This window comes from Sus scrofa, chromosome 16, assembly GCF_054392235.1.
Source record: "Sus scrofa isolate SSC_HxYL_T2T_F1_AM1 chromosome 16, Sscrofa_HxYL_maternal_Yorkshire_Landrace_v2.0, whole genome shotgun sequence".
Lineage (NCBI taxonomy): Eukaryota > Metazoa > Chordata > Mammalia > Artiodactyla > Suidae > Sus > Sus scrofa.
This window is the reverse complement of record NC_139398.1, coordinates 39,085,726-39,106,936: the sequence shown is the minus strand read 5'-3', so window position 1 is coordinate 39,106,936 and position 21,211 is coordinate 39,085,726. Positions and strand designations below refer to the sequence as shown.

Below are 21,211 nucleotides of genomic sequence, written 5' to 3'. Positions count from 1 at the left end.
TGCTGGCCTACACCACAGCTACAACACCAGACCTGAGGTGCATTGGTGACCTCGCTGCAGCTTGTGGCAATACCAGATCCTTAACCCACTGAGCAAGGCAAGGGATCAAACCCGAATCCTCATGGACACTATGTCGGGTTCTTAACCTGCTGAATTACAATGGGCACTCCTGTTTTGTTTTATATTAAAGGCACAATTTTTTGACTGCTTTCTCTAATTATGTCTTCATCTTGATTTCACACCGCTGGTGTCTTTCATCATCATGAATTTAATAATAATCACTGCAACATATTCCTGTTTTTTTCCCCCACTACATAGTTATATTCCTTTTTTAAAAAAAACACTGGAATCACCAGTGAGCCTTAAATCATCTATGGGCCCCACACTTTGAGATTCAAGTCATTTTTCCAGGGTACAGCATCCTGTTCTGACCCCTGACTTCTATTCTTCCATCACATTTAATCAGCCACTCTGACTACACTCTTCACACAGATCTCCACTCTCTCCCTCTCTTAACTTTTTTTTTTTTTTTTCTTAACCAGCTTATATTCCTGGTTTATCATTTCAATGGCTCCCTTGCTGTTGCTGTCTTTTTGTTATTTCTCTCTGACAAAATCATAGGCCTAGATGACCCCACTTTCTCTGTGCTCAGTAAAGAGCTGAACACCTCCAGAAAGGACCAAATACTTTATAATCCTTTTAACAGTGGATCACATGAATTTGTGATCATCAACCTCAACTGGGCCCTCCAGTAATGACTAGCAATCCTATGGAGTCTTATAATTTACTCCCTTTCACATTCACACCTCTTCTGTCCTCCTAAAAAATCTGAAATGACCTCCTTTCTTTGCCAGGACGCCATCCCTTTCTCCCTCCCATTTGGCTATTTTCCAAAGCAGATGAAAACCATGAAATAGAAACTTTGTTAACTTGAGGCTACCGCACCTTGGCATCTGTAGGCATTCCTTCTTCTTTCTTCCTAGCACTGAAGGGCAGGAACTCCCCTCCTCTCCAGTTCCTCCAGCTCTTCTCTGAACACAACCACTTCTACCTTCTTGGGAATCCTACACAATTAATCACCCATCCTCTCTCTAGCTTCAAGCTATCCCCTTATTCTCCCCATTGCTCTTTCCTTAAACGAGTTCAGGTTTCCCCTCTTTAGAAACCTCTCCCTTAATTCTATTTTCTCTTATAGGTAAAATTCTAGCCTTCTGTTTCCCTTGACTGTCTCCCTTTCTTCACTTCTCAGCCACTCCTCATGATACTTCATTCTGGCCTCTGCCTCCATCACTACACCAACTTGGCTCTCTTTCAAGCCCTTCAAGAAATCCATACTAACCCAAAGGACATTTACAGGACCTTTTATACTTTACCCCTCATGGGCATCTTAAGTGATTCTCTTTCCCTGATCTCTGAGATGATACCCTTGCATCTTCCCTGTCACATTTTCCACTCCTTTGTCAACTTCTGCTCCACTGAGGTTTCAAATGCTGGAATTCCTCATAGCTCAGACCTATGCTTTCTTCTCTCTCTCACTCCATCTTCACTCTGTAATCTCAGAGGGATAACTTTGTGCCTTCAGCCCTGTAACACTGACTTCCAAATTTATGTCTCCAGATACTTCCAATCCAGGACCAAAATGGCACTGAGTTTCCTTATGGATGTCTTAAAAAGGCCTCCAATTGAAAATATCCCCAAACTAAACGACCTCCTCCTAACCTCTAACTGGTCTCCCTCCAGCGTTCCCCATTCACCTGAAGAAGCCAAAGCCCTGGAGGTTTTCCATGGTGCTCCTCCTCCAGCCATAGCCAAGGCAGCACGAAGTCTAGTCTACTTTTCCTTCATAAGTAAGTGGTAAATCTATTAACCATAAATATTGAGAACTCTCTCCACTCCCCTCCACCTTTACCACCACTACTCTGGTCCACGCTACCAACATTTCTGGCCCCCACAGCCTGATACACCATCTCCCCAAACACCTCTTTTCACTCCCTCTCCACCCATTCTTCATCACAGAGCCATGCGACCTCCTTAAAATGCAAACCTGATTATGTCACCCCCTTTGCTTCCAAACCTTTAATGATTTTCTATTGTTCTTTCTATTAATAAAGCCTACACTGAGCTTGCAAGACCATGTCAGATACAGCCCCTGCTTACTTCTCTGGCCTCTTCATAGGCCATGCTCCTCACTCTGAGCTCTGGCTACACTGATTATTTTCAAGTCTGAACAGTACTGGATACCTTCCTGGCTCCTGTTACCTCTGCCTAGATTGCTCTTTCTTCCTGTCACTTCTACTCCTTTAACTTTCAAACGTCTTCTTTGGAAAGATTTCCCTAACCACCAAGCCCCAGCATGGGTCAGATTCCCTTATACATTTATTCTGTGGTACTTCAAACTGTTTTTAATTTTACTTGGTTGATGCCCTTCTCCACTCTAGTCCATGAACTCCTATGAGACAGAGGCTATTTCTGAGTTGCTTATCATAGCTTTCCAGCACCTAGCCCCCTGCTCTGCTGGGCAAAGCACAGACTGAATTAATGAGTGACTCTGTGAGTGAGTGAATGAATAATTATGGTAATGGTGGATCTTTATACTCAGGCTATCAATATTCATCTTTATCCTCCCTTGCAACACAAACCCATGAATCAAGGTCAAGCATATATTACCAAGTCCAGGTCAATATAAAAAGTGTATTTTTACAATTTTTCAGGGTGCAAACTGCATGGAGGAAAAAACTTTGAAAGGGAAGAACCAGCAGGGTCTGACCTGTGTTCTCTAGCTTAGAGAAGGAAAACCAGCATCTCTACCTTATATTCACTCTGAATATGAAAAAAGAACTAACCATGTCCACTTCATGAATGAGTTCCTTAATTTACTTAAATCATTTTATAAATATATGATTTAAAAGGCAAATCATTTGAGATCTTCTGTAAGAACTTAAAAAGCTCCAAGTTCAATATCTATACATGTACTAAACCTCCCAGCTCTCAGAGTGCATCTCTAAATAAGTACTGTATCCCAAAGCCTTATACAAATTCTTGGGCTTAAGCTCAAAAGATAGTAATCAAAGTCCAAGTAATTTATTAAACTGCAAGTGGCCATAAAGCAGAGTTAATGCAAATTGTCAGGCAGAGCAAACCAAGACATGGCTTGACCTGTGAGCTTTTAGGACCCCCTTTGAAAAGCTGAATGAAATCACCAGGGAAGAGGTTAAAATTCAACTTTGTTTTATATTCCTCTTTAAATAATGTAAAGTGCAAGCATGCTTCTGACAACTTAAGATTATGAGTGATAACTTACTAAACAAAATATTTCCTGAGTTTTCCCACGAGGATTTTTTTAAAAGTTCAAAATGCTATCTTTAACAATGTGGTTATTATTAATATCTTTCCTTTTTAAATCATTTAAATCATGGATTTTTAAAGCAGTTGTCCTGTAAATTACAAAATCCCAAATCCCAGGAAAGTCATTACAACTATTACATGACCTGGGCATTAGAATTTTACTCAAGGAGTTCCCATTGTGGCGCAATGGAACACATACATTTTACTAACATTTGGCAGCATTTTTTTTTTCCTGGAAAATTTCTCCTAGCTGTATCAATATTTCAAAATTTAAGGTTGAATGAAATTAAGACAATTTTTTTTAAATGAGCAAGGCAGTGTTTGGCTGTCTCAGTTATCTATTACCGCATAACCAGTTAACTCAAAAATTAGCAGTTTAAAACAATGAACATACATTATCTTATAGTCTGGGGGCAGGGACTCAGAAGAGGCTTAGCTGGGTGATTCTGGCTCAGGGTCTGCATGAGGTTGTAGTCAAGTTGTTAGCGGGGATGGGACTGCAGTCATTCTGAGGGTGGACTGGCACTAAAGGCTATGGTGGTTGTCAAGAGACTTCAGTTTCACACTGGCTACTGGATTAGAGGGCCTGAGTTCTTCAGTCCACACTGGCCATGGGACTTCCTCACTTTTTTCCCACACAGGCCTCTCCACAGGGCAGCTCAAAACACAGCTGTTGGTTTCCCCTAGAGTGAATGATCCAAAAGACAGCAACCATAACAGAAGCCACAGTGCCTTTGAATGTTGTGGTCTCCAAAGTTGCACATCTTCACTTCCACTTTATTCTGTTCATTAGAAATGAGTCACTAAGTCCATCCCAGACTCAAGGGGAGGGAAACCTGGACTCCACTTCTTGATGGGAAGAGTAGCAAAGAATGTGTGGATATATTTTTATTTGGATATATTCTTAAAACCACCACATAGGCAGTGGCTACAAGCATGTGAGTTAGCCATATTTGGAACTAGGAAGATCTGTGTTTGAATCTTGACCTTGCTACGTACCAGCTGTGGCTCCTTGCATAAATCATTAACTTCCCTATGCCATAGTTTCACCAAATGTAGAATCAGGTGGCTCATAGGCATTTTGTATGGGGTTAAATGGATTAAATAACAGAACATTAAAAAGGCCTTGAAATAGCCCCTGGTCATAGTAAGCAGTTTCTTAATATTGCTCATACAACAGTAATTGTGAGGAGAACGTCTGAGTGCCTACCAGGTAGCGAATCCCCAGTCCTTTGCCCTGTAGGAGCTTACAAGCTTGCCCCTATGAAAGGAAATCTGAATTTAGAGAAAAGCTGATGTGACACAGAAAAGCTAATTTTTCCTCTAGAAATCTGAGGGCTTCCTAAAGAGAAGAAGGTCAGAAAAGCAGTCTATAGAAATAAATAAAACATTCTTGTTTTTGCGTGCCAATTTTAAGAAGAGAGGCTGTTCCTTCAACTAAAAATTTCTCAGGGGTGCTGTGTCTGATGAAGGCACAGCACTTTGCAGGGTAGAAGCATGCAGTGTAGCCAGCTTGGCCCTCTCCTCCAGAGACCCCAGGGCCCTGAGGGGGCTTGCTGGAGCTCAGTTTGCAGATCTCTCCGAACAATTGTGCTCTAGCACCAAAAAAGGTCAAAGGTCAGATGTTCCTTTGACTAATCAAAGGTCAAGTTTTAAAACCATGCAACCTAATGTAGCCATTTACATAAAGAAAACAGTTTCATATGTATGCTTGGAAAGGTAATGCTTTTTCTCCCTTAAAAATGTGCAATGCTTTAAACGTTAGAATCTGGAAGGATTACCTCTTAGTCAATCCCTGCTTATTCCTTCTAAGAAAAAAAAAGCTCATTTTTACATGATTGTCCCTTTATGTCTTCATAGAAGTTAGATCTCATTCTGAGCCAATAATTTGTGTTTTACATGGATTGTGTTATTAGATACTAACTCTAAGCTTCCAACAACTTGTAATCAAAGCAAAAATAAACAAAAAACCTCAAAGCCTATTCTTTTCTGAATTTAGAATTAGAGGTTAGAGAAATTTCAGCACTGGTTAGCCTAGATATCCATGTAGTTTATCTTCCCAGAGTCAAATCTTGAACAATTTATAAGAATTTCTTCTTCTGAATTTCATGCCCTGAGTTTCAAGGCAACCAACAGTAATTTTCAGTTGAGCCACTGCAAGTATTGAGATCAAAGATTTCACTGAATATTTCATTTCCCTCATGTTAATGTATTTTTAAAAAGACAGTAACTATGGAAAGACTGAGAAATGGAGGTTAACTATCCAAACTCAAACACATAAAATAATGAAATATTTGAATTATTACACAACATCAATGCTTGCTCTTTAGAACTGCATGCTTCCAAGCCTATATTACTAGCCCTGGATCAAATCTTTAGTACTAGAGTATGGAGTGACTTTCTGATGCATTTTATGGTCAATGTATGTGGATATCAAGATAACAGGTTTTACAAATAAAAGGTAGGCTCTGAAAATAATCCACAGATCCAAGGCTGATGATTAAACCAGCCTACGAAGACGAAAAGCATGCCTGCTTCACAACACAGATTTGTCAAAGATGGCATGCCAAAAGGCACCAAAGGAAAGAGTTGGGCTAATGGAGAGGTGTGGGAGGAAGGTGTTTAATATTTAAAGTGGAGGCTCTGAAGCCAGAAAACATGTGTCTTGATTTTAGTTGTGTCATGTACCACCTGTAAATTCTTGGGCAAGTAACTTCTCCAAATTTTGTTCCCTCATGCATCTCAGGTGCTTAAGGCCATGTGATTCACAGTTAGAAGGATTAAATGTGACATGTCCAGACAAAGCTAAGCACACTGAAAGGACTGGGTTGTGTCTGATTTAGGGGGTCCTGCTTCATATTTGATGTTCAAGACACATGTTCAAAGTTAAATTTCTTCCAAGGTGTCACACTGGTATGAGTACTTCTTTGCTAACTGATGGAGGCTCAGCTATACATATATACGCCTATTGAATAAAATTGTGTTCTTATTGTTGTTTTGATATATTTGTTTTAAGACCATACCCTGTGTCCAATCTGTTACGGGACATGAATATCATTGTATTTTCACTCACAGAGCTTACTAGTTCATTATAAAGATTAGTTGGTTGAACATATAAGAGGACCCAAATAAAAGAGTGTATGCAGAGTATTTATGTTTTAAATAAATCCAAGGTGATATTCTGGACTGAATTCTGGAATAGGAAAAGGACATTAGTGGAAACACCAAGAAAATCTGAATAAACTCTGGAGGTTTAGTTAATAGCGTTAAACTAATTGGGTTTTTTTTTTTTTTTTTTTTTTTTTTTTTTTAGTTTTGACGAATATACCATGATTGTGGATGTTAATATTGGGGGAAACTGGACAAGGGCTATACAGGAACTCTACAGGGCTTTACAGTCTTTGCAACTTTTCTGTAAACCTGAAATTAATACCAAATAAAATATTTATTTAAAAAATCATATTGTTATCCCATGCAAGTCACCTGTCCCTTCCCCAGCCAAACTCCCTCACCCCTACTACCACACAGGGCCCCATTTCTAACCACCAGCACCTGTATTTCTTTGCCTAGAGGTTTTCTTCTGCATCTGGAGACCACTTTGCCCCCCAACCCTATTGTGTTAGTGACCAGGAATAATGACAGATGGAAGTTGGTGGGTAAATATTCAAATTCTTTCAACCATGGGTGAGAGGTCTCTGAGACGTGTGTTTTGCCCAAGGTCCCAAAATCTCTCGGGAAGATAATCAACTCCAGCTGACAATGGTGGTAACTTTCTTGGCAATGCACCCTTTACTGGCTCCTTTCCTTCCCTTTATCACTTTCCCACATAAGATTTTACCTGAATCCTTATGTTATGGCCTCCTTCTGGGAGAAATACAAATTCTTAACTATATTTGCTGATCAGATGAAGTGGCTACTGAATATATCAGTTTCAGGCCATTTTTGGAGAGGTGTCCTGGGTTATCTTTGATTCCCCAGAATGAGCTCCTTGATCCATAGCATGAGGAAATCTCACATAATTGTAAATACACTAGGAATTGGCACATGAAAGTCATGTGTTTTTGGGTGTGTAGAATGAAAATAAAATTTTTGGAAGAATGCCAATATAACTTCTATTAATACTTAATACTAAGATGTATTTATTCAATCAAAACTTACTAAGGATTTTCTATGGGATATAACGTGACCAAGACAGAAAAGGTCTGTCCTGTTAGGGAGTTTACATCTTTGTTGGTGGTGATGGACAAAAAAAATAGAAAAACAAATTAATAAACAAGATAATATTAGATAGTGATAAGTGCTGTGAAGAAAATAAAGCAGGGTTATATGACAGCATGACCTAGCTGGGGGTCAGAAGATTCCTTTGGAGAAAGTGACATTTGAGCTGGACCCTGAATGACAAAAGGGAACCGGTCCTACATGGATGTATATGTGTGTGTATGTGTCTGTGTGTGTATATGAACACACACATACACACACACACGCCTCCTTCATATCACAAAGTCAAGTCTAAAGAGTATAATGTCCTTTCATAAAGTATTATCTCTCTATTCTCCATAAAATACAGGTCATATTGCTATTCAGAAAATAGGAGGATTACTTGTTAAACACATATATTAAAAAGACAAGATGTCTGAGATTGCTTTAAAATACTCAGGGAGAGGCAGGGCGGAAAGATGAAATAAGGATAGCAAAATATTGGAGTTCCTGCTGTGGTGCAGTGGTTAAGAATCTGACTGCAGTGGCTCTGGTCTTTGAGGAGTCTCGGATTGATTCCCTGCCCACTGCAGTGGGTCAAAAGATCTGGCATTGCCGAAGCCGCTGTGTAAGTCTCAGCTGTGGCTAGGATTCAGTCCCTGGCCCAGGAACTTCCATGCATGTCAGGGGTGGCCACCAAAGAAAAAAAATAGCAAAATATTGATGACTCTGAAAACTGAGTAATGGGTACCTGGGGTTCAAAATGCTATTCTCTTTACTTTTTACATGCTTAAAATTTCCCATAATTAAGTTTTTTTGAATAAGTATATATCTAGGAAAGACAGAAAATTCCCGAAGTTACAAGAATCCTGTGTCACCAAATATTCGTTATGAATTAGGAGGTCAAGAAGGAACAATGGCCAATGGAAGCATGAAGGTATAAGGAAAAACTCTGGACTGTGAAATGAGCAAGGAGATTACTGAATATCTTCTCAATGGAATGTTGTGCCTCCAGGAATTAACTGATCCCATAGAGGTCTGGGCCTTTGTCTTTGACGATGCTATTTTACTGTTACAAGGCATCAGAAGTTGTAAAAATGAGCTGTAGAATTGATTTTTGTCCATATGAATGCAAATCAGTTGTATCCAGTGGAATGTAACTGATTACTGCTCTACAGATGGATCAGAGTTTGCAGATTCATTTCAACGTTCTGCTACTGTATATACACTCATACTTCTTTTTAAAAATAGCTATAACATCTCTTCAAGTTCCTTCATTAATTAATATCTGTATTATTTTACGTCTGTTCGTTTTCTATCTGTAGAAGACTCATGATTTTGCCTTTAAGAGAATTAACTTGTAACAAACAGAAGCAACTTTAAAGCATTTCAATAATGGGCAAATGTGCCCTTGGGGGTCAGAGTCTGCAAATGTTTTCAAAGTCAAGGCCTGAAACACTCTTTGGCTTTTGTGTGCACCCTTCTGGGTTCTCCTGCATTACGATGTATCCTCATAAGCTATTTTTTACCCAGAAAGGCCTTTTACCATAATCCCCACCACCCCAACTGGCCAACTTTCAACTGTCCCTTAACTCAGAAGAAGTATCACTTTGCCTATGAAGGGTCTCTCATCATCGACAGAGAGAAATCTCTCTGACAAACATATACATCCAGGAATGGCTTTTATTACTGATCTGGGAGTTCCCATTGTGGCTCAGTGGTTAATGAATCCGACTAGGAACCATGAGGTTGCAGGTTTGATCTCTGGCCTTGCTCAGTGGGTTAAGGGTCCGGCGTTGCCGTGAGCTGTGGTGTAGGTTGCAGACATGGCTCGGATCCTGAGTTGCTGTGGCTGTGGCGTAAGCCGGCAGCTACAGCTCCAATTAGACCCCTAGCCTGGGAACCTCCATATGCTGCCGGAGCAGACCTAGAAAAGGCAAAAAAAAAAAAAAAAAGAAAGAAAAGTGAAATTTCATAAGCCACCAGTAAACATCTGGTAGACTTTTCATTTCTGTGGTGTGGTAACAGTCTGGGCACATTAACAGAGAAGTCACAAGAAACTAAGCTCTGGCCAGCAGTCCTCTTCCAAAGGAGGGAAATTTCAATATTTCAAACAAAAGAGATACTTCAAGGACTCATTCAAGCCCTAACTTTGGTGGATCAGAGAAAGGAGGAGGGGGCAAAAAGCAGCAATTAGCTTCAAGTGATCTTTCATGAGTGAAGGTTTTAAGTCTCTTCTCTTAGAACAGTCTCTTCTCTTGGGCCAGCCGTTGTTTAAATAAATTGAAACTACAACAGCTTTTCGAAGTAAGAATCACCATCCCCATTTTTCAGATAAAGTTCAGAGTGTTTAATTAACTTGCTGAGAGTCATAAAGGTAGTAAAGGGCTGAGCTGGATTCAAGTGCCTCCAACAAGCCAGATTTGTGTGATTCCAAAGCCTCCTCCAGGCCCTTCCAGAATGCCAACCTACCGTTAGGCTTCTGCAGTGGTTGCCACCTCAGAGGGCATCTGCCAACCCTCACTCACGGGCAAATCTCTGTGTCCCCAGAGAAAAAAAACCACTGTTCAAGTGTCACTTGTCTCAATTCATAACCCCCAACTCAGGTAGTTAACATGGCTGATTGTCACCCGCACATGGGAATGACAAAGCTCAACAGCACGCTATTCCATGGTGAAAATCAATGTTTATGAGTGGGACTGTGGTGTAGCAGAAGGAGCCCTTGAAAAGAGCCTAGAACAACTGGGTTATAAATCTGTCATGGCCGCATTGGAGTTTAATCCTAGGGAAGTCTTGTCACTCTCATTTCCTCACCTCTAAATAAAGTAAGGATGTTGCACTCAGCTTTCAACAGGGGTCTACTGGCATTCTTCCTGGGCAGGGCTGCCCCTGGCATGAAAGAGACTTAGCATCCCTGACTCTGGGCACTAAAAGCTTCTAACTCTTTGTAGTCAACCCTATTTCCAAATGCCACTAGGCCCTGCTTAGCGGAATAGCAGAGAATCACTGGTGGATAATCTCAAATTTTATGAGGCCCTATGGCTCTATCGGGCCAAGACTGTCAGCATAAGCAGGTGGCAAGGAATTGGGGATGAAGGAGGAAATCCCAGGCCAACTCTACCATTGTAGGGTCCATTTCAGATCCATTCTTGAGAGGAAGCCATGCTATTGCTATCTTTAATAGGTCTCTTGGGGTACTGTTAAAGAAGTTTTAAAATAGAATTTATACAACGTTCATACAAAAGAAGTTTGCAGAGACACTTGCAACAGTGGCCATCCCCAGCAAAGACCTGTATGCAGCATCTGTAATAAGCCAAGAGAAGGGCTTCCAGTGGAAAACAAATCCACAGCCTAGCACACCCTGCCCATTCCCTGTTACAAGTAACCCAGAGAGCCCCAGATATACCTCCTGGTGCTCAGTCCCTGAACTCCTCACATAAAACACCAAACTATCAAAAAAATTTACCAGATTTTATGTCCTGGCTCTGGAGTCACTTTGCTCATAAGTTCTCTCCTCAAACACTTTAGCCCAAATGATCTCCCTTCTCTCTAAATAAATGTAGCATTTACATTCTGTAATTTTTCATTAAATTGTATGATTGTCAGCTATTCCATAGTCACATCGTGTCCATCATTAGTGTTGCCTTCCTAGCTTGAATGCTAGGTCCCCAAATCAAGGGGCATGTCTTATACTACTTTTATATTCCCCAATGTCCTGCAGTAATGACTCAATAAATATGTGTTCTTCAATGGAATACTACTCAGCCATAAAAAAGAATGACATAATGCCATTTGCAGCAACATGGATGGAACTAGAGAATCTCATACTGAGTGAAATGAGTCAGAAAGACAAAGACAAATACCATATGATATCACTTATAACTGGAATCTAATATCCAGCACAAATGAACATCTCCACAGAAAAGAAAATCATGGACTTGGAAAACAGACGTGTGGCTGCCCAATGGGAGAGGGAGGAGTGGGAGGGATCAGGAGCTTGGGGTTATCAGATACAACTTAGAATAGATTTACAAGGAGATCCTGGTGAGTAGCATTGAGAACTATGTCTAGATACTCATATTGCAACAGAACAAAGGATGGGGAAAAAAAATGTATACATGTAAGGATAACTTGATCCCCTTGCTGTACAGTGGGAAAAAAACAAGTAAAAAAAAGACAAAAAAAAAAGAAAAAGAAAAAAAGAAAAAAGAAAAAATAAATATGTGTTCTGTCTTTGATTTTTTAAAAAAGTGATCCCCAAAATACCACTAGCTTGGCCAAACTTGCATCCTGTAAGCTAATAAAATGTCTTATTTATCCAGCATCTTTTCCTAAGTAGTTTTCAAAGTACTTTTCAGATGACATAATTAACTCTCACATGCCTTATATGTACTGAAAGATTAAATAAAAACACTCAAGTGTACAGGACAAAGGTAAAGAGAATTATAATCTTATGCTCTGTGATGACAATATACTAAGAGCTGGCAAACTGGATGTGTCTCCCCAGTCCTACCAAGCCCCACGAAAAAAATTCAAAACCTGTCTCCATGACTTCAAAACATGTCTTGTTTCAAATGTTAGAAATTTCTGGAAGTTTCCAGGGTCATGAACAAGATCCACTTGGGAAAGCCGGACGTCAAGTGTGGGTACCATCCTTAATCTAAGGAGAATGATATCAAATTTGCATTATGAGCTTAGATCCTAGTTATCACCCAATCCTTCCACATCCCTTTGCCCCCAATTCTCCACATACATCTTGTCAACACTTCCATTTCTCTATTTTACTACATATTAAGGTCATTAACAAAATATTTACTGAATGTCCATTCTATGACAAGCAAAGTATTGTTTTGCCAATGTCTCTAAGGGAACTAAGATTCTACATTGATTTTCATATGAAAGAAATCCTTCCTCTTCATCTCGCTGCTCTTACATTCATCTTTCTGACTTGCTAGTATAAAAATCATGTCTTTTCTTTATTATCATCATCTCGCCCAGGGATTCTGGCATCTTCTACCTCTGTGGGAAGAAGCCATGGAGAGATTCTGTCTTCAGGAAGCTTTCCATAACTTCTCATTCACAGATACTTTTCCAGGTGTTTCTTCACTTCCCTTTGCCACACTGAGGCTTGGGGGATAACAATAATGGAGCTTGAATGATAGGGTGAAGGAGGATCAGATGCCATCCTCCTGAGCAGGGACAAAGGCTGATTTCCCGGCCAATAGCAATCAGAATGGGAAGTGTGACTGAGGATTCTCATCAGGCATCATCGAATTTGAGATGAGCTATTTATTGCAACATGGTAGCACCTTCTATTTCAATGAGCACAGGGAGAGAACCATGTAAGACTGTTTTGTACTGGTCACACTCCACTGTTTTGGATGTGGCCACTCAAAGAAAAAAAAAAGATGGATGAAATGCTTTTTAACATATTTTTAAGCAAGAAAAAATGATTTTCCTTTGCACCAATGGATTTATCATATTCTAATATACTACATGATGGAGGATAATTATACATATATGTGTGTGTGTGCATATATATATATATATATATATATGAATGACTGGGTCACTTTGCTGTACAGCAGAAACTGACAGAACATTGTAAATCAACTATAACAGAAAAAGTAAAAATATTAAAAAATATTCTAATATAATAAAGGAACAGAGAGGGGTGCCTTATTGAAGGTTTTGAATAATATACTACTTTAAATGTTTCATTTTATAAAGAACTGAGGATACAATCAAGGAGTCACCACAGCAAATGTCTAGTATAGCAGCCTGTCCACCACTTGTAAACACATAAAAGCACCTGTTCAGTTTGCAAGACCTTCTGGTTATAATGCTGACTGAGGGCTTTGTCAAGGTGCTCTCCCCCACCTGTGCCAGGTCTCCACGAAGCGAGCTTTTTTCCGAGGATACACTTTTCCACTTAGAAGCCCAGCCAGCTGGAGATAGACTTGTTTATGTTGAAACAAATTTACAATCTAAGAAGTACAACTCATTTTGGATTATAATGATATTCTTCTAAAGAAAACTGAAATCTAGTCAATAGCAAAAGAAGCAAGCTCTAATCAGGGCAGTAAACACATCTGGAAGTTTTAAGGCCTCTGTAGGAGAAATAATCTACTGATTTTGGAACGGAGTATTTGAAGGTAAATTGAAATGCTAATTAAAAACACACAGCCCAACAATTTCTGACAAAATCACTACCTTCCCATGAATCACTAGTAGGTGAAATTGGTACCTGACCTAAGGCTTCATTAGCCTATATTAAAAGGTAGTGAGAAATATCCAACAAAGAAGCTGAGACTAAACAATGACCCTCTCTGTCTTCCTTCTTTTAAGAGTCTGGTACTCATCATGGAATTTTCTTTAGCTCAAAGCAAATACAACAAAAGAAAACTACTTCAGAAAGTCTTCCTGTGTCGGACCATTAGAATGGGAGCTGGAAGCACAGCCGTAAGTATATTTTTTAATCTATTTTATTTAATTGATTTTTAAAAAATTAATGGTAAGGGAACAGAATCAGCAAACATTATTTCTTGATGCTTACATTCAATATTGCTGCATATTGTTGGATAAGTGATATAAATTATAGCTTGATTGTCCAAAGCTGTCCACATTCATTCAACTAACACTCTTTCCACAACTGCTATGTTTACTGCATTCAACTAGGTTTATGTAAAACTGAATAAAAATTATTTTTTGTTTTTGAGAAACCCACTGCCCAGCAAGGAAGACAGATATGTAAAAAGTAGACCATGAAACTGAAAATGAATGAAATAGGTTTTCCCAGAGACGTTTGAGCAAAGCCCCAAAGGAGCTGAGAGAAGAGAGAAATTGGGTAATTTAATGGATTCAAACATAGCCCTGAAAAGAATCCTAAGAAGTCATCTTGTTTACTCCTCTTTTTTTGTTGTTGTTTTTTGTTACTAATGTGTAAGAAACATGAAGCCCAAGAAAGTTATATAGTTTTCGAAAATTACAGAGCTTAGAGGAGACCCAGGTTTCTCGACACCTAGTTTACTATTACTTCATATTATGCCATCCCAACTTGAGGGGTTCTTATATCACACTACAACTTTGGTTTAGCAATTACATGTCCGAAGACTTATCAGTGGGTCTGCTGTAATTCTGGGCAGGGGAGGGTGGATAGGCGATAGCGAGCAGTGAAACAGATTTTTGAACTTTAAAAAAGGCACCTTATCACTGCTTATTTTCTCCCTCTATATGAGAACAGAATAAAGCACAGGAGCTAATGTGATATGGATGGAGACCTTAATGCAAAGGTGATGAGAGAGGACCCTTCTATACACACACACACACACACACACACACACACACAAGGTAAAAGCAGGGACTATTTCATTTAAGAGCACAAGAGTCTCACTGGCCCCTCGTGCACACAGTGGGGCCTTCTGATGGGCCCCGGATGGCAGACTGTATCACAGGTTGGTTTTCTCTCTTTGCCCAAAAAAGAAACAGTCATTTCTTTCACACCCAGACTTGCTGAAGTAAACAACACTGCCATCATCATCAACCATAAACATTTCCTGCAGGAAGACAGAAGATTCTCAGCTGTAGAGGATTCTCAGCTGATGGCAGGGAAACTCATAATTTTAGTCAGGAAGCCTCAGACTGATACAAGAAGCGAACTCAATCATAACAGGTAGGTGTCAAATGCAAAGTACAGGCCGGACATGCTACAGCCCCTGGGGCAGCAGGCACTGGAATTTTCATAGAGGAGAAAAGTGAGTCTCAGAGGAGGAGTTAATTTCCATGCTGGTGGTAAAGCTCAGACTCAAACCAGCTCCGGGATGGGTCCCAAAGCGGTTGCTTTTGAACCATACCTTCTCCCCTGTTTTGCTTCCTTCCTCCAAGGAGGCAAGGGCTTGGTAAAGGAAGAGCTTGAGGGAACTCCCTTAGTGCTAATGGTGAGATACACCTGCTCTAGGCTTCCCTGCAGCATCAGCAAGCTGTCACCTCCAGAGGGAGATGAGTTGTTGAGTCAGTTCACATCCTGTATGTACATCTTAAATCCCAGTTGCCCGAGGAAGCATTTCTGTCTGGTATACTTTCACCTCATTTAGGGCCAGATGGCATACTCTCTAGGGCTTGGACAGAGCAAGCCTTCAATAAATGCTGACTGCCGAGCACTGACTCATGCTCAGGGAAGCAGACACAATGAGGTCTGTGAAAAGAGTACCTTGCAACTTAAGTCTCCACCTGTCTGTAGTATGCGGCTTCAATTAGAACATTCCACATCTGCTACTTTGGGGGTTAGTATCCCTTGATAGTAAGAAATTAGGTAGCTACCTTCACTGCACATAGAAGTCTATTTACCTGCACAGTGTTACACTTTCCATCAATTGATAGGAAGTTTAGGATGAAAAAATGTTTTGAAACTATTATCACAATGTTTTGACTGTTAGTCATCTAAAAAGAAGGAGTTTTTTGACAGATTCAAAACTAGTGAACAGTGTAGTGAGATGGCTAAAATAGAGCATGAATATTAAGCTGACTTAATAGGTGCAGAAAGTCCAGAACTAAGGATTTCATATCTGTGTTTTTTTCAAAGGCATACATTAGGAGGGATGGTGGGAATCAGGAACATTTTCATACAGGTCAGGACAAATAAGGGTGGAACTCCACAGTGGGTGAGGAACAGGTCCAAGAAGAGACCAAAAAAAAAAAAAAAAAAGAATTCAGGAAGGAGTAAAAGGTTTGTTTTCTAATATTTTTAATATAGCACTTAAAGGGAAGAGGGATTAGTTTCCTAATGTGTGAGTGACTTCAGCAACTTAAGATGGAAATCTTGCTTCCTCATTGGCCAGTCCATTCCAGGAGAGATTCATTTTTAGAAAGTTCTGCCTTATACTGAATCAATATTTTCTTCTACCCAGTAGCCCAATGGGTAGTTTACCCAAATAGCAGACATCTGACGCCAGTCTTACCAAACTTCAATTCTCATCAATTTAAGATTCAGAAAATGATTAGGTGACTTGAATGTTCATCTGATTTAAATCCTTACCATGGGGATGATAGGGTTTTCTTTTTTAAGAAGAAAAAAGTTATGGTTTGTGTGAACACACCAAGAAGTAGAAAATTATTTTCACTACTGACATACTTTTAAAAAAACGTGTTCTCTGAAAGCAAACTAAGTCTTCATAACTGTGCGATGTACCGGTAGAATGACCAGAGAAGCTTAAGGTGAGCAGGTTTAAAAAATATAACCCATGCCTTTCTTTCTAAGCTGAACAATTTGTTGTGCCACATTCTCACTGTATCACTCATTTATCTTTACATTAACAGTCCTTACCAGCAGATAGCCAAAAAGGCTCGCCAAGTTGGACCAACTTCAAGATTTGTTTCCATGCTGGGATGCTTCATGCACTTGGCAGAAGTAGGCTTCAACTGGGGCTCATTTATTACGTTATGCTATAAACATTATGTCTTGAGCTAACTAGATACTCAAAATGACAATCCCATAGGTTACTAAGCTCTGTAAATATCTGTTAACACAGGCACCAGAGATGGCACAGAGAAGGCACAAAGTAACCATTTTTAAGAGGTTTATGATGTGGAATCTGTTGTTTAAAAATTAATAATCAAAAACACAGCCCCAAACTATGCCTAGAACAAATATTTGCAAGGCAAAGTTATGCTCAGTTTGAAAAAAAAATGCTCTCGTGTTGTCACTTTGTCAATACATTTATAGACTTTCATTTCACATCTCTGCCCATTAAGTGCTGGCTCGCCATGCAATTCAGGAGACCAAAATGATAATTTCCCTGTGATATTTTACTCCAAAAGAAAGGCTGAATGTTGACTCACCAACTTTCCTTAGACTCATATGAAGCAAAAAGTTTACAAGGGTGGAAGAAGATGAGAGATGGGACATACTTAAGCTACAGATGATGTTTTCCAATTGTCTCGGGGCTTAAAACACATCCTTCCAGCTCCATCTAAAATCCATCGGAAGGGGAATCACAAATGACCCAGGACCCCTTGAAATCGAATCTGGGAGCACTGAGCTTTGCTTTTCTTGAAAGGACACAGACTCCTCAATCACAGAAAAGTGGAACCAACAACCCTGCCTACTAAATCGTTTTATTTTCTTTCTATCCAGCATCTTAATTTCCGGAAATGTTTCAATACTAGTTACCTCCAAGGTCTGTACCTTGGCACCCCAGAGAAAAGGACTTCCGGGGTGACCCAAGAAGAAACTAGCCTAGAACAGCAGTTGCTCAGTGAACGGGGCGGCCTCAACATCTCTGAGGAAAGGTGAATGCCTCCCCAGGCACACACACCAGGGTGTCCAAAGCTAAACACTCCAGAGACTGGACAGCAGCACCTGGCAATCTCAGACCCACGGATCCAACTTGCCTCTGAGGTTCTGTACCCACATCTACATCTCCTAGCAACCCCTTCCTCCTAAACAGCTCTCTGGAGAGCTCCAGAGACCTCCACCTCCAGACCTCAGCCCTTCTAAGGTGGGTTTTTTCAAGTCTATGGTACTTAAATCCTACGTAGAAACTCCTATGACTTTCCAACCCTCTGGCCTCCCATTACCTTTCCCTGTCCCTTCCAAGGTCTCCTGGCAGCACAAACAGGCGGGCGGCACCTCTCTGGCCTCTTCCCCACCCACCCTACTGGCTCAAGCTCCGACACGCCTCCCTAGGCGCACACACGCTCGCGCACACACACAGAGTGCACGTACACCCATTCAGCACATATATTCCCCGCACCAGGCCACCAACTCCCGCAGCCCGGCCCCAGCAGGCGTCCCCCACCCCTGGTTATGTATAAAGCGCTCACCCCAAAATAGACTTCCCCACGCACCTGAAAGTGGGTGACCCTGCCTGGAACCTTCTGTGCGCCGCACAGTCTTCTCCCTAAGCCAGCCGCTACCTCACTCACTCGCGGCTCTCACGCCTTGGGCAGCTCTCTGTCAAAAACTTTGTGCCTGGTTGATTTCATAACCACGAGTGTGTCCAAGCCTGGGGGAGCTCGGTTCGCCACGATCTCCACCCACCCCAGCTCTTGGGGATTGGTAGCCGTGACTCTACTGATCCCAGCTCCGCGGGCGCCAATGCGGCCCGCACAAACGCGCAAAGGGCGGTGCGCTTTGGGGAGGAGCGCGCGGTGTAGACGCGCACAGCCTCACAACCTCCCCACTCCTCTGGCCGCGCAGCCAGGGACCTCTCCCCGCTCAGCAGTTCCTGCCCCAGGCAGGCTTATGATGTCAAAGAGAAACATTCGCAAAACTTCCAAGATTTTAGCAAAATTGGTTTAAGAGGAAGCCCCTCCGGGCACCACAAACACAGGTGGGAGCAGGCGCCAGCGTGGGATGGTTCGCCTGTCGACCCCAATCTCTGACCCCCCCCAACAATACACACACGCGCGCGCGCACGCACACGCACACACACACACACACACACAAAGTCCAGAGCGTGGATCGGGTTACAGCTACCCACCAGCTGAAAACAACTTCTTGGCGAGGAGGAGGGGAACACTGCCAACCCTCAAGTCACCAGGAAAAATATTATCTGTGTAAATGCATACGACTGATCCCCACTTTCATAAACAACTGGCGTCCCAGGCTCCACTCCCAGGCCCCCCTGGCACAACAGGGGGAAAATAACAGCCCGATCCCGGAGCCCCGTTCCAGTACCTCTGAACCGAGCCTCCGGAGAGAGAGCGCGGGTTCGCGTCCGCGCTGGGGCCGAGGGCACGGGGCCCTCCGGCCTGCGTGGCCCCAGCCCGGGGTCCCCGCCGCCGCCTCGGCTCAGCAGCAGTCGTCGCCGCCGCCGCTGCAGCAGCCGCCGCCGCCGCCGCCGCCGCTCCCTAGACCGCCTCCTCTTCCCATGGCTGCGCCCAGCTTGGCAGCTCGCGGGCTGTCAGGCTTGGGGAGGGGGAGGGGGCGGGGTGAAACGGGAAGGGAAGACGGGAGGGGAGGGGTGGGAAACGGCAGCAGCCGATCACCAGGGGTCACGCCGGGCCTGGCCCGCCGCCTCCGGGACCCGGGCTGCGGCAGCAAGGGGAAGCGGGAGTTCGGGGAGGCCGGTTCGAGACCCGCTGCAGAGGCGCCGAGCGCCGTCCGGGCCGAGCATTCCGCGGAGCTGGGATGAAGCGTTCCCCGGCGAGGAGTTGGACTTGGTGCGTGTCACTCTCAGCTGGGTTGCGCGGCTCCACCTAGAGGAAAATATTGGTACTTGCAGGACACTTCCTTCCTCCCCGCCCACCCCCGCTCCCCAAAAGAAGGCAGGACTTAACAGAGCATAAGTGTCTTTACCAAATTCAAAGGAATGCTTACAGAAAAGTTAGTTATCTGCTGGAATTGGGGGGGGGGGGAACTAGGGGCGGGGAACGGAAAGCGTAATTAACAAGCCAAACATTGCCTCTTTCCACCTGCAACCAACTTCCAAACTCCTGTTCCCTGGATCCTGAAAGGATAGTTAAAAGTCAGAAGGACTTTATTGTAGAGACTCTATAGAAAACAGAGGCAGAGAGATGAAGTAACTGAACAAGGACACAAGGCATGTTAGAAGAGCGTTCTGTCCAGAAACCAGAGCACAGGGAGGCAGGGCGTCCAGACAGACACAGGACTCAGCCTGAGGACTATCCTTGTGTGTGACCTAGGGAACATGTTTTTAACTTCCCTGTGCTGGACGTCTGTTGGATACCGACCTACCCACCTCATTTACTGCAGGGAAAATAAAAAGGAGAGGAGAAGCTGTCAAAGTGCTTTCAGAAAGTCAGTACTGCTGTGCATAAACCTGTCATTTTGTTAAAGCATCACACTCCCAGTCACCTCATGCTTTTCTAAGCAGAAAATTCAGAAACTCAGTACCAGGTTGTCTGAGATCTGATGGAGCAGCTCATCTTGCTATTTTTTTCCCTGTTTACTTTATCACTGAAGGCCAGTTGTAATGTCATTTATTTAACAGCTTTGGCTGATTAAATGACATTTTTTTTACAGGGTTCCCAGATGCAAAGCCAAATTTACACTCAGAGGGAAATGTTTAAGCAACACCTTAAAGAAACCAAGCTTCTTGGCACTTGAATAAAAAAAAAATTCCCCAGGGCAGGGAAAATAGGACAAGCAGGCCAAGACTTGGGAAGGAACATAAGTCGAAAGACTTTAGGGTAGCAGATGTCACATAAGTTACCTCAATTTCTAAAGGAATCAAAGAAATGGAAATTTCAGAGTTCCCATCATGGCTCAGCGGTTAACAAACCTGACTAGCATCCACGAGGATACAGGTTCTATCCTTGGCCTTGCTCAGTGGGTTAAGGCTCTGGTGTTGCCACGAGCTGTGGTGTAAGTTGAAGATATGGCTCGGATCCTGTGTTGCTGTGGCTCTGGTGTAGGCTGGTGGCTACAGCTCCTATTTGACTCCTTGCCTGGGAACCTCCATATGCGGTGGGTGCGGCCCTAAAGAGACAAAAAGACAAGAAAAAAAAAAGAAAAGAAATTTCTCTTCCTTAGAGCCCTTTCCAATGCTCACCTTTGACGACCCAGCTGTTCAAGGCAGAGATACTCAGAATGAAAGGAGGGGGAAAGATTCTAGAAGGGGTGTCAACCAGCCTGGGGCAGGTTGGTGTTGATCTTGAACTGGTCCTGCTCTATAGGACCTGAGGATAATGAGCCTTCCTTTCCCTA

General features: G+C 42.2%; 1 protein-coding gene across 10 annotated transcripts in view; it reads right to left on the bottom strand.

Moving 5' to 3' along the window:
• GHR (growth hormone receptor) overlaps positions 1 to 19,742 on the bottom strand; it is a 296,034-nt gene extending 276,292 nt beyond the window's left edge. For 5 of the 10 annotated variants that reach the window (XM_085001600.1, XM_021076575.2, XM_021076569.2 and 2 more), the window contains exon 1: positions 18,388 to 18,641. The gene's annotated coding sequence lies outside the window, so the exon portion shown is untranslated. Of the gene's footprint in view, positions 1 to 18,387; positions 18,642 to 19,190 lie in introns of those variants that run through there. The other 5 variants (XM_021076571.2, XM_013990637.3, XM_085001599.1 and 2 more) reach the window with 4 other exon arrangements.
• Positions 19,743 to 21,211: the final 1,469 nt, after the last annotated feature.